Source organism: Alligator mississippiensis, chromosome 1 (genome assembly GCF_030867095.1).
Source record: "Alligator mississippiensis isolate rAllMis1 chromosome 1, rAllMis1, whole genome shotgun sequence".
Lineage (NCBI taxonomy): Eukaryota > Metazoa > Chordata > Crocodylia > Alligatoridae > Alligator > Alligator mississippiensis.
The window spans coordinates 276,383,677-276,398,868 of NC_081824.1; positions in this window are offsets into that span (position 1 = coordinate 276,383,677).

Consider the following 15,192-nt stretch of genomic DNA (forward strand, 5'->3'; position numbering starts at 1 on the left):
ATTGCCATTAGGATTACTAGTAACAAAAATGGCCTGCAGCTGGTAGAAAACCTAGAAATGATGATTTATTAATGTTCACAAAATATTCTGTCACTTTAGTACATGGATACATATTGAATAGCAGAGCTGCCTGCTTCGTGCTCACCTATAACCTATAACCAAGGATATAAGAAAAAAGTTCTGGAGCCAGGTTACTAAACAGTGCAATAAGCCATAGTATTGTTATGTTATTACTTATTTAAAGTGAAGTACCCCCAAATGGCACAAGTCTCAGAAACACCATAGCTGCAGAGGGGAAAGGTTTAGTTTAGATTGGTTTCTAAGAAGAATTGTTGGTATGTTGGGGGGTTGTTATTTCTGCTAATGAAAATAATAGTGCCAAGTGCTAGAAATTTACCACCCATGATTATTTAAACACTTACTAACACAGGTCTGCTGGATTCTCTGATGACAGCCAACAACTGCAACTGCCATCATGAAAGCAGCAACTCTTTTTTGTCTCTCTACAAAGTGCTGATGTATCCACAGATCTGGTGAACAAACAACTTGCCATGTGAACAGCTGAAGCAAGCTGTGTCAACAAGACAGAATTTGAATTATAGCATGCTGCTGTGTCTATAAAAGCCCCCCAAAAAGGAGTACATGATTACGGCCTAGAACTTGTGGTTAGGGAGGGAGTAATAGTAGCTCTTCAACATTAGTTGTTGATGGAAAACATCTGCTTCCTTTCCTGTCCCCATGAAATAGGCACTTGGGAAATGTCCCCTGATGGTATCTCTCTAAATCAGGTCATTCCTCTCTTTAGGCTTCTTATGCAACATTTGAATCTGTAAGAAATCTTTTAAAAGTTAAATGATGGCTTTCATGTACCAGAGAAAATATGCAGATAAGAATCTCGGAAAATCTTTTTGCATCTCTTTTGAAAAGCAGAATGCTAACCCCAGTAAAAAGAGAGGTTGGTCTTCCCATTTCAAGGAGAAGAGTGCCACCTGTTGAATCAGCTGCCCCTATCCTAGAATTTCCTTTGGAGATCTCTTATAGTGACTAAGGCAGATCTTACCCTACTCTGTAGAATCTGGTGAGTTCACAGCTGAAGCTGATAGAATAGGATATCACATACGAAGTATACGTGCTCAGTTATATCACAAAACGATTAGGATAATTAATTCTCTAATGCTCCCAGAAGTTCCTACTTTCCATATTTTTCCTTCATGCTTTCCTGCTTTTCATGTCCAAATGTAGAAAACAACACTCTGCTCAACAGTGTGGGGAATGTAATGTGATCTAAGGAGGTAACAGTCTCCTAATCAACAATCGGTACATTCAATCTAACACACAGTAAATGCAGGGCACTGGACTTGGTGGCCCAGGAGGCCCCTTGCAGTCGTATATATTGCTAACTGATCTAAGAAAAATGAAAAACAAAAGTGAAATAGAATAGGGGTATTACAATAGGGGGGATTTTTTCATTCCATACCCAAATTTAGCCAGAAGGGTAGCATAAGCATGGTCTCAAGTAGTAGAGCTTGAGAGGAATGTGGGGATTTTACTTAGCAATCTCCAGTTTCAGGAAGCATAGGAGGCTCCTTTGGCCCATCTTTAACCTTTTAGAATTTTGAGGAGAGTTAGGGGGAAGGAGGTGAGGGAAGTCTTATAGATGAGTGTGCAAGACTCCACGCTTTACTTTGTATCCCTTAATGATGTATATCTGCGACCTTCCCATTGTGCCGTGATTTTGCATGTAGTGGGTAAATGAAGTGGAAAAGACAAGAGTTCTATTTTAGATAAAAAGTCAACTTTTATATATAAAATTCCTGGATGCTGACATTCCAATATATCAAGCAGATTGCATGGCTGTCACAGCAGGGTGAATATCTGCTCCCAAATCTCAAAGCAACTTGGTTTAAACCTCGATCTTTGGAGATTGCATGAAAAACTAGCAGAAGTTAGATCTTGAAGTTTCCCGACATACTGGTGGACAATATGATAAAGCTTCTCTTCACAGTTACAGCATCCAGCCATTATGCTTCATAAATCCAAATCTGTATTACTCGCATTTATTTACAATATTTTTGGACAAGCTTGGCATCTGACCAGAAATACAGTTTAAAAAGCAATAAATGTCAGTGAAAAAAAATCCCTTCTGTCATCAAGTGATAAAAGAAGGGGTTTACTAAATATGTGGTGATGAATTAAAATATTACAACCAAGACTGAACCCATCCATAATTCTACAGGAAAGATTCTGAATTTTCAGAAGGGCTGTAGTGCAAGCCTGCTATTCTCTAGATGGCATAACACAATTTGTATTCTTAAATTCACTTAAGCATTTGTGAAAATCCCAAACAACATGATCAAATAAATGTAAACAGATTAAACCAAAAAGATCTTTTTTTTATTTACCCTAAAGTACCTGCAAATATTGGTTCCCTGTTTCATAGACGAATGGGTATATCTGCAGGGGCCAAAAAGATTCAGATTCTGAATCACTGCTTAATTCTTGTTCTGCTCCTGGGGCAGAACAGCTATCCCTTTCTCGATACTGCAGAGCATAGCCATCCCTTGTAAAGTCACAATTCAGCTCTGAAGCAGGCTCTGAACTGTAAACTTATGTAATATATCTGACAAGATGGTTCCACCAGACTCAGTGGAAATACCATGGGATAAGTGCTAGATCCACAAAATGCCCTGGGCATTTAAGTCAAGTCCAACATGCTGGCTGTTGTGAAGCCCATTTAGAAGCTCTCAAATCTTCCCAAACTTTGAAGAAGCAGTCAAGGCACTTAACTCTGAACCCTGGATTTCACTCAGTGGCAAAGCCTTGCTGCAACACCAGGTTTGCTGTGGATTTAGCATTTTCAAAGGTGGAGATACGCAGGGCCTAAAGTCTTAGGGTTTTTATCGAGTAGCAGAGAGATTCCCAAAATGTGATTTGTGAGCCACCTCGGAACCCTGGTCATATTTTTTTTAATCCAATTAAAAAGGCACACTGCAAGACAGGTAAATACCAATTAATACTTCCAAATATTTCCCTCTGTAAGCAATTTCTGCAACTTTTGTACCAATGTTAATAAACTGAATTGTGAAGGAAGAAGTTTTGTGCAATGGTAAGCTGAAGGAGATATTCATTAGATGCTGTCTTTATTAAGATGAGGGACACAATAAAACACTTAAGAAGCTGTGTAGTAGGACAAATATTTCAAACCAACATGTTCCAAAACCAGTTTATTTAATAGTTTGATAGTCCTAGCACTGCCATTTCTGGTGCCCTGGGCAATGCTGACTTGACACCTATTGTTGCTGCCAGTTTGCGCAGTAAGGGCAATAGGATGAGGCAGCATTCTTTAGTGCTTCAAACACTAAAACAAGAAAAATCCATTTCAGTTCCCTGGAGATATTACAGAAAGTCATTAAGAGTTACCAGCTTATACTTGAGGCATAATCCAAACACAGATATGGATTTAGAACAATACCCTCTATTTCACAGTTTCTTCAAAACAATAGTGGGAAGGACACTGGGAAAGTCAAAATGGAGAAGAGCAACTTTTACCTTGTGAAATTATTTTGCTTTCTTAATAGTGATGGGAAAATAGCGTATAAAAAACACCAACATGTAGCTAAAAGATTAGTTTCATGTGGGTGTAAAAATGTTATTACAGTGTTAATTGTCAGATGTCTGGCACCTAAATTAGATTAATTTAAGTTGGCACTTGAGTGCTTTGACTTTAAGAACTATGTGTTGATTTGCACCTGTTTTTCTGCGTGTTTGTTCTTCCCATAAGTCGACCTCAGTATCATGCCAGCAAGACAGTGGGAAAAAAGTTCATTGAGATGGTAAGCGCTACTTCACTGCCCTCTCCTCCCCGCCACCCCGGCCTTTTTATTTCCTTAAGCCAAAAACTTTGTTAAAGATGTTTCTCTTCTCTCCCCATGTCTCCTTTTTCTTTTCAGGTTAACAAAGAAAATAGGAGGGAAAGCTGACAGCATATAGCTGCCTACAAACACTGCAACATGCAATCTGCAGAAATAGTGTCTAGTGATTCCTAGTTCCAATAACAGTTAATCTTTCTAATAATAATACTGAGCCGAGTTGAAATCAGTGTATGCTCAGCTATTTAATTTGTACCACTGACTGCAGTCTCAATTTTCTGTAGGAATCCTGAAAAATGTTTCCACCAGTCTCTCCCCACATGTCTAAAATTTTTCCTCTATCAGGAAGAACCATAACGCTATGCAAAATTTAGGTTTGGATATTTTGTATAGGAACAATATACTGATTTTTTGGGGTTACCTGTTTTATACAAAGGGGTGTATAGACAAGGTACTAAGGGCTCTTTAACTGTGTACATGCTGACTGTTTGATCCTTTTTTTTATTCCCTGTTACAAAGTTTACAATGATTTACACTTCTAGTGATCTTATCACAAAGGAAAAGTAGGCTTTATTTCCTTAGTTTAAAAACAAAAATGGGAACACTGTTCACATTTCTATTTTTTTCTGCAGGCAACAAAGCCTAGGCTGGTCAATCTCAAAGTAAAGAAAAGTTAGAGGGGACCTGATAAAAATTTACAAAATAGTGATATACAGGAGGAATGGTTGAAACAACTGATTTAACTTTCTCCTACTGCAAAAGCAGTACTGAACAAAGTTAAAAAGCTACACGTTTAAAATGATAAAAAGACTTTTTCCTCCACCACATAGGGACTGACATTACACATTGTGGAGGAAAGATTGCTCAAATACAGTAGCGGTTAGGGGAAGTGGTAAGATTGCTTAAACATAGTTCATGACCATTATTGCTTTTGCTTATTTTGCTATAATTTTTTTTGCTTATTTTGCTATTTTCAAACCGTTAGGATGTATGGAAAGTACCTAAATCTTTGGGCGGAACCTATATCATGATTGGTTATAAAGAAGATGAGATCATGTAACTAAAATGTATAAGAACTTGTTGGGTTCCTTATAAAATTGGGGAAGAAGGAAGAAATTCCCTTCCCCCTACGGCTGTAGCTCAATAAAGCTTCGACTGACCTGCTTCATGAAAAAACGCAGAGTACAAGTGGTTTTTCCGCGACAATTCTTGGTGCCGTGACTCGGATTCACGACATGGATTGAGGAAGGAGGACCGTAGACTGTTTCCCCTGAACCCCATGGCGCCAAACTTAAGAGGTGAGAGACCTAATTTAAAATCTCTAATGGGGTTTCGAAGGAAGGCTGCCTGTAGGCTCCTGACTTAACCGTGGTGACTGGATCCGAACCTTATTGAATACAGGTCAGTTTAGAACCTTACTGCCAGCTAGAATTTTTGTCTGGTAAAGGATCCTATTTTTGTGTCTGGTAACGTACGTTGTATTCGGGGAGAAACTATTTAAAGCACCTTCATCCAACAGCACATCGGGCTTGTAGTTAATTAACTAAAGGCGGTGTGCGGGAGGAGGTTGGGCTGACTGAATAAATATGTGTGTGTGTGTGTATTCAGAAAAATGAGCCACTGACCAGGTCTGGGACTAAGGCTGGGTCTAGCCGCCCTGATTCTGCCTGATAAGGTAGCGTCGAACGCAAGGGGGCCCAGCTGAAACCTCATGACCCAGTGGACAGGTGTCTGAGTGATTTTGTCTTTTCCAAACCCCTTGTCCCAGTAGCTTCTGCCAAGAGCAGGAGTGAAAGGATCCTTTTTGTGTTTCCCTCCCTGCTTCCACTGTATGAGCCGGTGTCGGGTCAGAAGCCTTTTGTCTGGGCGGTAAGAAACTGCGGGGCAAGGCACTGAGCGGCCCAGACGTCCTAAATAAGCCTTTCCTGTGTCTTCCTGTGTGATTGAAAATGGGGATAGGTCAGTCGACGAACTCTGGCATACTTTATGTATACACACTATTCTCCCGAGATTTGCAAGTACCTGGATAAGTGAAACCGGTATACTAGGGATGATTCCGTGAAGCAATTTCCACAGGAAGGAACATTTGATCAAGATAAAGTAGTGCACTTACAGGGGGCTTTAGAGTCCCAGAGATCTAAGACGTCACAAAGTCAGTGGAATGTTTTGTTTTGTCTTGCTTTTTTTTTTTATTGGTATGAAGAGATGTCTAAAAGACGTTCTAAATCTCAAAATTGAAGTCTAAAAGAGTCTCAAAAAAAAAATTGAAACAACAGTTGAAAGCTGTTCGGGAGAAATTGGCGGCTCCCCTAAATTATATGCCGGCCACCGCTCCGTTGTATCCAGCTTTGCCCGGGATACCCCCTTCAGAACCAGCAGAAGACATCCTTGACTTCTGTCCAAATCCTGCTATTTTGGGACTCCCACATCAGCAACAACCAGTTCAACATCAGGCTGCAGCCCAGGCTAGTAACTCATCAGCTGAAATTCTAATACCCACAGAGTCCGTTAGTCCAGACTCAACTACCTCTCCTGCTGCTTCGACATTCAAAAGGATGAATTTGGGCCTGGAGAGATTCCCCTATTAATCTTAGATCTAGTAGTGCACAGGTTTATCCATTAAGACAAATGCCAGGCATCAGCACGAATGGAGCAAACATAATAACTGTACATGCACCCTGGACACCAGGTGATCTTTACAATTTAACCCAGAAATTCCCTAAAATCAGGGAGGATCCAGAAAAATTTCAAGAAGAATTACAAATTATTATAACCTGTTATAATCCAACATGGGCAGATATAGACCAATTTTTACAAGCCATTTTGCCCAAAGAAACTAAAAGGTGCCTCTACGCTTCCTGTTCATAGCCAAATGAAGACCCAGGAACTGGTCAGGACTTTATTGACAAAAGAAAAGCTTTGGTTCAGGCAATTACAATCTGCCCGAAGAGGGCAGACTAGACCAAGATAAATACTTGTAAGCTACTGAATTTCTTTTTCTCCCTCATTCTCCTAAAACCGTAAATGCAGTTGGTATAAGTGGACAACCTATCCCACATCCCGTCTCTGAACCTGTATCTGTCTCTATTGGTCCTTTGTCTAAAAATCATGCCTTTCTTAGTCCCTGTGCTCCTGTCAACCTTCTTAGAAAGGATTTGCTGTGTAAACTGGGATGCATAATTTATTGTAGCCCAAAGGGTGTTTACCTTAAAGTACCGAAACATAAGGAAATCGAGCTTGTGGCTTTGCTAACTCAGGCGTATTCTGATCCCAACACTTCCTTCTTGCAAGAGGAACTGTTGGCTCGGGTACCTCCACAGCTGTGGTCCATCCATGCGAATGAAGTGGGGCACATGCTGAGTGCTGAACCAGTGCGTATTACTTTAAACCCTGCCAAGCCACTTCCTCGTGTCCCGCAGTACGCTATCTCAAAAAAGGCTGAGGAAGAAATTAAGCCTGTCATTTCCTCATCTCTTGAGCAAGGGATTATTGTCCCAATGCGCTCCCCTTGCAACACACCTATCCTACCTGTCAAGAAACCTGGTAAAAACACTTATCGTTTTGTGCAAGATCTTCGAGCTGTCAATGCCGCTGTTTTACCGACTTTCCCCGTGGTCCCTAACCCTGCTACTATTCTTTCTTGTATCCCTTCCAATGCTACATGCTTCGCAGCAGTAGATCTGTGTTCTGCTTTTTTTCTCTATTCCCATTCATAAGGATAGCCAGTATTTGTTTGCATTTACTTACCAGGGATTCCAATATACTTGGACAAGACTGCCTCAGGGATATACAGAATCCCCAACCCTGTTTTCCCAAATCCTAAAAAAGGATTTGGACCCTATCACGTTCAAAGGGGGGGTCCACTCTTGTTCAATATGTTGATGATCTACTGCTAGCCTCGCCCTCTTTTGAGGCCTGTAAGCAAGATACTTTGGCACTCCTCACAACTTCAGCTCAAAAAGGCCACAAGGCCTCAAAATCTAAATTACAGCTCTATAAACCTAAGGTACATTATCTAGGGCATGATAGCTCAGCAGGAGAATGGCATCTTTCCCCTAGTAGAGTTGAAGCTATCCTCAACATTCCCAAACCTATAACAAAAAAACAGATGAGAGGATTCTTAGGTGCAACAGGTTATTGTAGACAATAGATTCTGGGGTATGCTGCTCTTACCAAACCCTTGCAAGCATTCACTTATGATATCACCCCAGAACCCCTCCTGTGGACTCCAGAGGCCGAACAGGCATTTACCACCCTGAAGCAAGCCCTTACTCTTGCTCCCGCTCTCGGACTTCCTAATTATAAGAAACCTTTTACCTTGTTTTGTCATGAACGGGAAGAAATTGCTTTAGGAGTACTCACTCAGCTGCATGGCGGGAAGCATCGCCCAATTACATATTACAGTGTTGCCTTATTGGTTAAAAAGACAGACTCTCTAGTCCTGGGACACTCTTTAACCGTTGCAGTTCCACATGCTGTAATGCCCCTTCTCCTCAAAGGCAAGACCCAGCACATTTCCAATTCCCATCTTACTAAATATGAAAAACTTCTACTGTCAGCTGCAAATGTAACCTCATGATTGTCTGTCTGTTACAATTCAACTGTTAACCCCTCGAACTGACCTTAAGGACATTCCTATCCCAAACTCTGACCTTGTTTTGTTTGTTGATGGTTCCTGTCTTAGAAACGATAAAGGCAAACTAGTCACAGGTTATGCCGTATGTACTCAGTATGATGTTTTAGAGGCATATTCTTTAACCCAAGCTTGCTCTGCTCAAGTTTCTGAACTCGTCACTTTAACACATGCTTGTATCCTTGCAAAAAATCAGACTGCAACCATTTATACTGACTCTAAGTATGCTTTTGGTGGTGTTCATGACTTTGGACAGATTTGGAAACAAAGAGGGTTTCTTACTTCAGCAGGAACCCAAATCAGTCATGGTTGCTATGTAGAAGCACTCTTAGATGCTGTTCAATTACCTTTTACTATTGCCATTGTTAAATGCAAAGCTCATGCAAAACCCTTTGATGATGTCACATGAGGAAATGATCTGGCAGATCGTTCTGCCAGAAACGCGGCCCTTTCTGGCCCACAGGCTCCTAACTCTATTTTTGTTTGTTTTTCAGCAGACCAGTCTCCTTTGGCTAGCCTTTCGAGTCTGGCCCTTCTTCAAAATCAGGCCCAAAAAGAGGAAATAAATGACTGGCTGCATGCAGGATGTTCACTGCACCCTGACTCTCTCTGGCGCTCCCCGGACGGCCGCCTGGTGGCGCCTAGAGAGCTCTTACCTCATCTTGCTCGCTTAACCCACTCTGCGGCACATACGAGCAAGGGGGGAATGATTGCTACAGTTAAGAAAAATTGGTTTGCCCCAAATTTTCCTTCTATGGCACAACAGTACTGTAGCTCCTGTCCCATCTGTCTGGCTCATAACATTGGGCAACGGGTAAAAACGACACCCGCAGCACATCCCCCTCCCTGGGGACCTTTTGTAAATCTGCAAATTGATTTTGTACAACTACCTAAATGTTGTTCTTATGAGTATATTCTTGTCATTATTGATATGTTCTCTGGATGGGTAGAAGCCTACCCATGCGTACATGCTGATTCTATCACTGTAGCAAAAAAGTTGCTCAAAGAATTCATCCCTAGATTTGGGCTACCTCTCACTCTAGATAGTTATCGAGGCCCCATTTCACAGGACAAATAGTAAAAAATATTTGTCAGGCACTCAACATACAGCAACACCTACACTGCAGTTATCATCCACAATCAAGTGGTGCTGTAGAACATAAAAACTCTGATTTAAAAATACGCATTTCAAAGATTTGTGCCGAAACAGGCCTTAAATGGCCTGATGCGCTGCCTATTGCTCTTATGCACATTAGAAACACTATTAATAGAAAACATGGTCTAACCCCTCATGAAATACTCATGGCGCGACCCATGCGAATACCAGCCACACCACCTGTCACCTTACACCAAGTTGACTTACAGTTAACTGATGAGACTGTGTTAAATTATTGCAAGGCTTTAATCAAATCTGTTAGATCTCTTCATTCACAGGCCCAGGAAGCCTTGCTACAGCCGCCAGAAATTCCCTGTCACAATCTCAAGCCAGGAGATTGGGTTTACATAAAGGTCTATCAACGGAAAAACGCTCTTCAGCCTAGGTGGAAAGGACCCTTTCAAGTACTTTTGACTACCAATACCGCTGTTTGGTGTCTAGGGCATCAGACTTGGACTCATGCTTCCCATTGCAAAAAGGTATCACCACCATTGAGCCCTGAAGCCACAACATTTCAACCAAAGATAAAATCTCTCCCTGAGGCCAAGGACAAAGAACCTCAGGACCTCACTCAAGCGAGTGAGGAGCATCAGGATTCATGTACCAAGGGAAAACTTATCCAACCAGCACTGAATACTGCTAATAGAGACCTACCATCGCAGACTGAAAAAGATGCACCACAGCAACACCATTACTCCCTTCGGGAGAGGAAGAAGGCCTCTACCTAGTTCCTGGCTCCCGAAGTGGGGTTGGTTGTTTATGATCTGGATGTCCCTCAGTCTTTTGCTTTTCATTATTTTGTATTATTTAAGGAACACACCAGCTGCCGAAACCTTAAAAAATCAAACTACACTTTCCCTTAGATCAAAAAGATCTCTCCCACATTGGCATGATTATCAAAATGCTTTCCTTCGGCTATCTTACCAATTTGCAGAGGATTTGAATGTTTCCCAATGCTGGATATGTAGTCATGCCCCTATTCATTCTACTGGGGGAATACCCATAATATCCACACCTTTAAATGCCACACAAATGTCGGCCCCTTACTGTTCAGACTTTACAGTTAGCTTATGCCACCTTGGGAAAATTTTGTTGGACCTGTAACAGATCTAAGTTTTTACTAGGAGTCAGTAAATGTGAAATAGAATTTAAGATAAATGGGGCATGGTTCTTTAATGGTTCTTGGATATCTAATTATACTCCCAAACGGAGTGGATTTTCAGGTTATTATACACAACGGATGATGAGACCACGCTGTAGTGATAGTCACGGGTTTACCGCACTGGCTGGCCATTATTTCACTTGTGGAGATAAGGCCTATAAGCACCTTCCTTCTGGGTGGAAAGGAACATGTTATGTCTCTGCAATATATCCCACTATTGCCATTAGATCTTACTTGCCAAAAGGAAAGATTCGCAACATGCGGGAAATTACAGAAACTCAAAGATTCTGGGGAATTGTGTTTCCCAACTATGGTGCGGCCTTGTCTATGTCTGAAATCAAAAAGGTTGTGGTATCTCTAGAAAAAAATAGCCAATGCTACTGCTATTGGACTTCACAAAACAAACAATGAGATGAAGCAAATAAGACAAATGACTTTGCAAAACAGACTTGCTTTAGATTACATATTAGCCAGCCAGGGTGGAGTTTGTGCCTTAATTGGCAAAGAATGCTGTACTTACATTCCTGATAATTCTGAAGAGATACAAAATTTGGCTGAGCATATTCAAAAAGAAGCGGCCAAACTGCACACATCTAGTGAATGGAGTTTTGGCCCTTGGCTTGGATCCCTATTTAGTTCACTGGGATCCTCCATTATACATGGACTCTTGATATTTTTTGTTGTAATTCTTTTAATTTGTGTTATATACCTTTGCTTTCGCAGCTGTTTTTTTTTTTTTTGCCTGTCCCGAGCAAATCCAACAGTAAACAATATCATGACGCTACAAATGATGCAGCCTGGGAGAGAGCGGAGGTATTCAGAAGAGGGTTATGAAGAGTTACAGGGAGTTTTTTGGGATCTTATGAATATAAGAGTATAAAATGGTGAGACTAATAAAGTCTCAAAGGGGGGAGTGTGGAGGAAAGATTGCTCAAATACAGTAGCGGTTAGGGGAAGTGGTAAGATTGCTTAAACATAGTTCATGACCGTTATTGCTTTTGCTTATTTTGCTATTATTGCTTTTGCTTATTTTGCTATTTTCAAACCGTTAGGATGTGTGGAAAGTACCTAAATCTTTGGGCGGAACTATATCATGATTGGTTATAAAGAAGATGAGATCATGTAACTAAAATGTATAAGAACTTGTTGGGTTCCTTATAAAATTGGGGGAGAAGGAAGAAATTCCCTTCCCCCCTACGGCTGTAGCTCAATAAAGCTTCGACTGACCTGCTTCACGAAAAAACGCAGAGTACAAGTGGTTTTTCCGCGACAACATAAACCAGTTTAAGCAATCAGAACCTGGTTTATACATGTAACAGAACAGACATTCAGTGCACATAAACCAGTTTGAAAATGGCCAAAACCAGTTTGAGATAAACCTGGTTGAATGTAGTATCAGACTTAACTGATTTGGCTCAAACTGGTTTATTCAAAGTCTGTCCCAGACCCTTGCTGGTTTAAGTTAAACCGCAGACCCGCAGCATCCTGGCATGCTCTCTGGGCTGGGCTTTCTGCTCCAGCCCACCCAGGCTGGCCCCACCCCTCTGCTCCCCAGCCTGAGCAGGGACAGGCAGGGGTGGGCTTCTGGCCAGGGAGGGGTTTAATTTCCCCTCTCTATCCCACTGGCAGAGACCCAAGCCAGGTCTGCTGGGTGCTCCCGCCTTGCTGCTGCAGCAGCAGGGCACCATGGCCCTGAGGCAGAGGGGGGCAGGGAGGAGAGTTAATCTCCCCTCTACCCCGACTGGCAGTCAAGTTTGCTGGCCATCACCAGTGCCATGCTCACTCCCTGAGGGGGAATAGGCCCACCACTGGAAGCTGGAAGGAGGAGGAATAACCCTGTCCCTGCCCCACCCCCAAGGGGCTCTGTCTGGCCATGCCCCCACCCCAGCACTGCAGGGCTGGAGTCCCCTGCCATATCTCCTTCTCAGCCTCTGGGCTGGCTGAGGCTGGCAGGGGGTGCGGGGGGCAGAAGCCTGCAGCGGGGCTTGGCTCTGCCCTCAGAGCTGGGAGCCATGCATCACTCTCAGCTGGCCCAGAAGATGAGAAGGGGACATGGCAGAGGGCTTCAGCTTCTCCACTCCTTCCTCCCCCATTCCCCTTAACCTCAGTATTGGCAGCTGCCGCTCAGTCTGCACTCAGGCCAGCCCCGTCATGGCAGGAGAGGACTTATTCCTCCAGATGCTGCCCCAAGCAGAGATGGAGTGGCAGCTGCCCAGCAGCCTGACTTCTCAGCACAGGAGAGGAGAGATTTCCTCTTTTCAGCCCCCGGGCTGAGGGGAGATAGGAAGGAGAGAGAGGAGTGGGAGAAGGAGGGAGAGGATAGGCTGAAATCCCTTGTCCCAGGGGAGGTGGGGAAGGAGGAAGAGGAGATTCTGAAGTCCTCTGCCATGTCCGCTTCTCATCTTCTAGGCCAGCTGAGCGGGGGGCATGGCTCCTCGCTCTGGGGGCAGAGCCAACCCCCACTGCGGGCTTCTGCCTCCCACAACCCCCACTGGCCTCAGCCAGCCTAGAGGCTGAGAAGAGGATGTGGCAGGGGACTCCAGCCCTGCAGCGGTGGGGCAGAGGCATGGCCAGACAGGGACACTTGGGGGGGCAGGTGCAGGGTTATTCCTCCTCCCTGCAGCATCCAGTGCAGGGGACAGCAGGAGCCCAATTCCCTCATAGGGAGTGAGAGTGGCAGCACTGGTAGGCAGACCTGGCTGCCAGTCGGGGTAGAAGGGAGACTAACTCTCCTCCCTGCCCCGCTCTGCCTCAAGGCCAGGGTGCTCTGCTGCTGCAGCAGTGAGAGGGGAAAGCCTGGCAGATTCAGCTTTGGTTCCTGCCAATGGGATAGAGAGGGGGAAATTAAACCCCTCCCTGGCCAGCTCCACCCCCCACTCCAGCATAGCTTCCCTGCAGCTGAGGGCATGCCCTAGCACCCCCAATTCCTGGTCTGAGCAACTGCAGGCATGTGCTCGCAGTTCCTCAGTCAAGAGAGAATGTTTGTCTGGTTACAAACTAGTTTAACTTAGGCAGGTTAGTCTAACCTGTAAAAGTTGAATCAGTTCAGGCTCCGGCTTTTTGAATGTCTGTCCCTAGCCATACAGTGAGCTTTATGGAACTCATCACCACAAGATGACATTGATGCCAAGTGCCTATCTTGATTAAAAACAAATCTGAAACAATATAAAAAACCCAGAGGATACTGTACTAGATGGATCACTGGTTGAATGCAATGTGGCATTTCTTGTATTGGTATTGTATTAATTGGTATGGTATTTCTTGTATTCTTGTATTAATTATGACAAGGTTTGTGCTTTCTAGAGCATGCTAGAAAGGTGACTTGCTTAGTTTTGTATTGTGCATTTAGCTATTCAGTCTTACAACATCTTCTGCTAGACACACCTCACCTTCGTCAGTGTATTATTCCAAGCACCTAAGGCTGTCTAGGTTCTTTTAGGCAATGCTTGTATTTCACTATAACTCTGTTACTAAGTTCATTTAGAACATATTCTGCCAAAGACATGTTTAGCTGTTATCAGAGCATCAATGCATTTTGTCTGTTATCTAGCTGAATTTGAGAAGCAGTAAATAACTATGGGAGAACTACTTTCTTCAGATGGACCCAAAGCTCAACTGAAAATAAAAGATGGACATAAAATTCATCCACAGTGGTACTACAGTCTAAAACACTAGAAACAGAAGCCTTCTATGTGCATCCAGGTACTACAAATCAATTATTTATTATGTGATTTATCTGAAAACTCTCAGGGCTCAGAATCTTGAAATGTGCAGTTCATTGAATGTACTATAAAGAAACCTATAAAGAAAATAACTCCCACCCAAGTAAGTGCAAAGCCCTCACATTCAATTTCTTCCTCTGCAACCTGATCCCACATATCCCACATGAATTCAAATGTTCTAAACACCACAAGATTGAGAGAACCTGAACCTAGAGTACTCTTTCTTTCTTACTAAGGCTATAATACTTGGATATTAACATTCATCAAGCCAGAGATGGTGTGTGCATATGTGTATGTGCACACACACATGAAAATACATACAGGGATAAACACAACTCTATAGCTGAGTTTAGGATGCTCACCTGGGAGCTGGAAAACATATGGTACCTATACACAACCCAGGAGGCTGCTCTGACATGCTGTAATTACAGTGCATCGGAGCAGACTCGATTAATCAAATGTGCTGGAGAGTGGTAATAACCACACTCCAATCAGCTTCCACATCCCCATGCTTCAAAATGGCGGCAGGGGCACTTTAACTAAAGCTCGTTAGATGCTCTGGGTGATTTAATTAGAGTAGTTGTCGAACTGCTCTAATTAAAGGACCATGTGTAAAAACACCCATAGGTTCCAGTCCCTGCATACATATA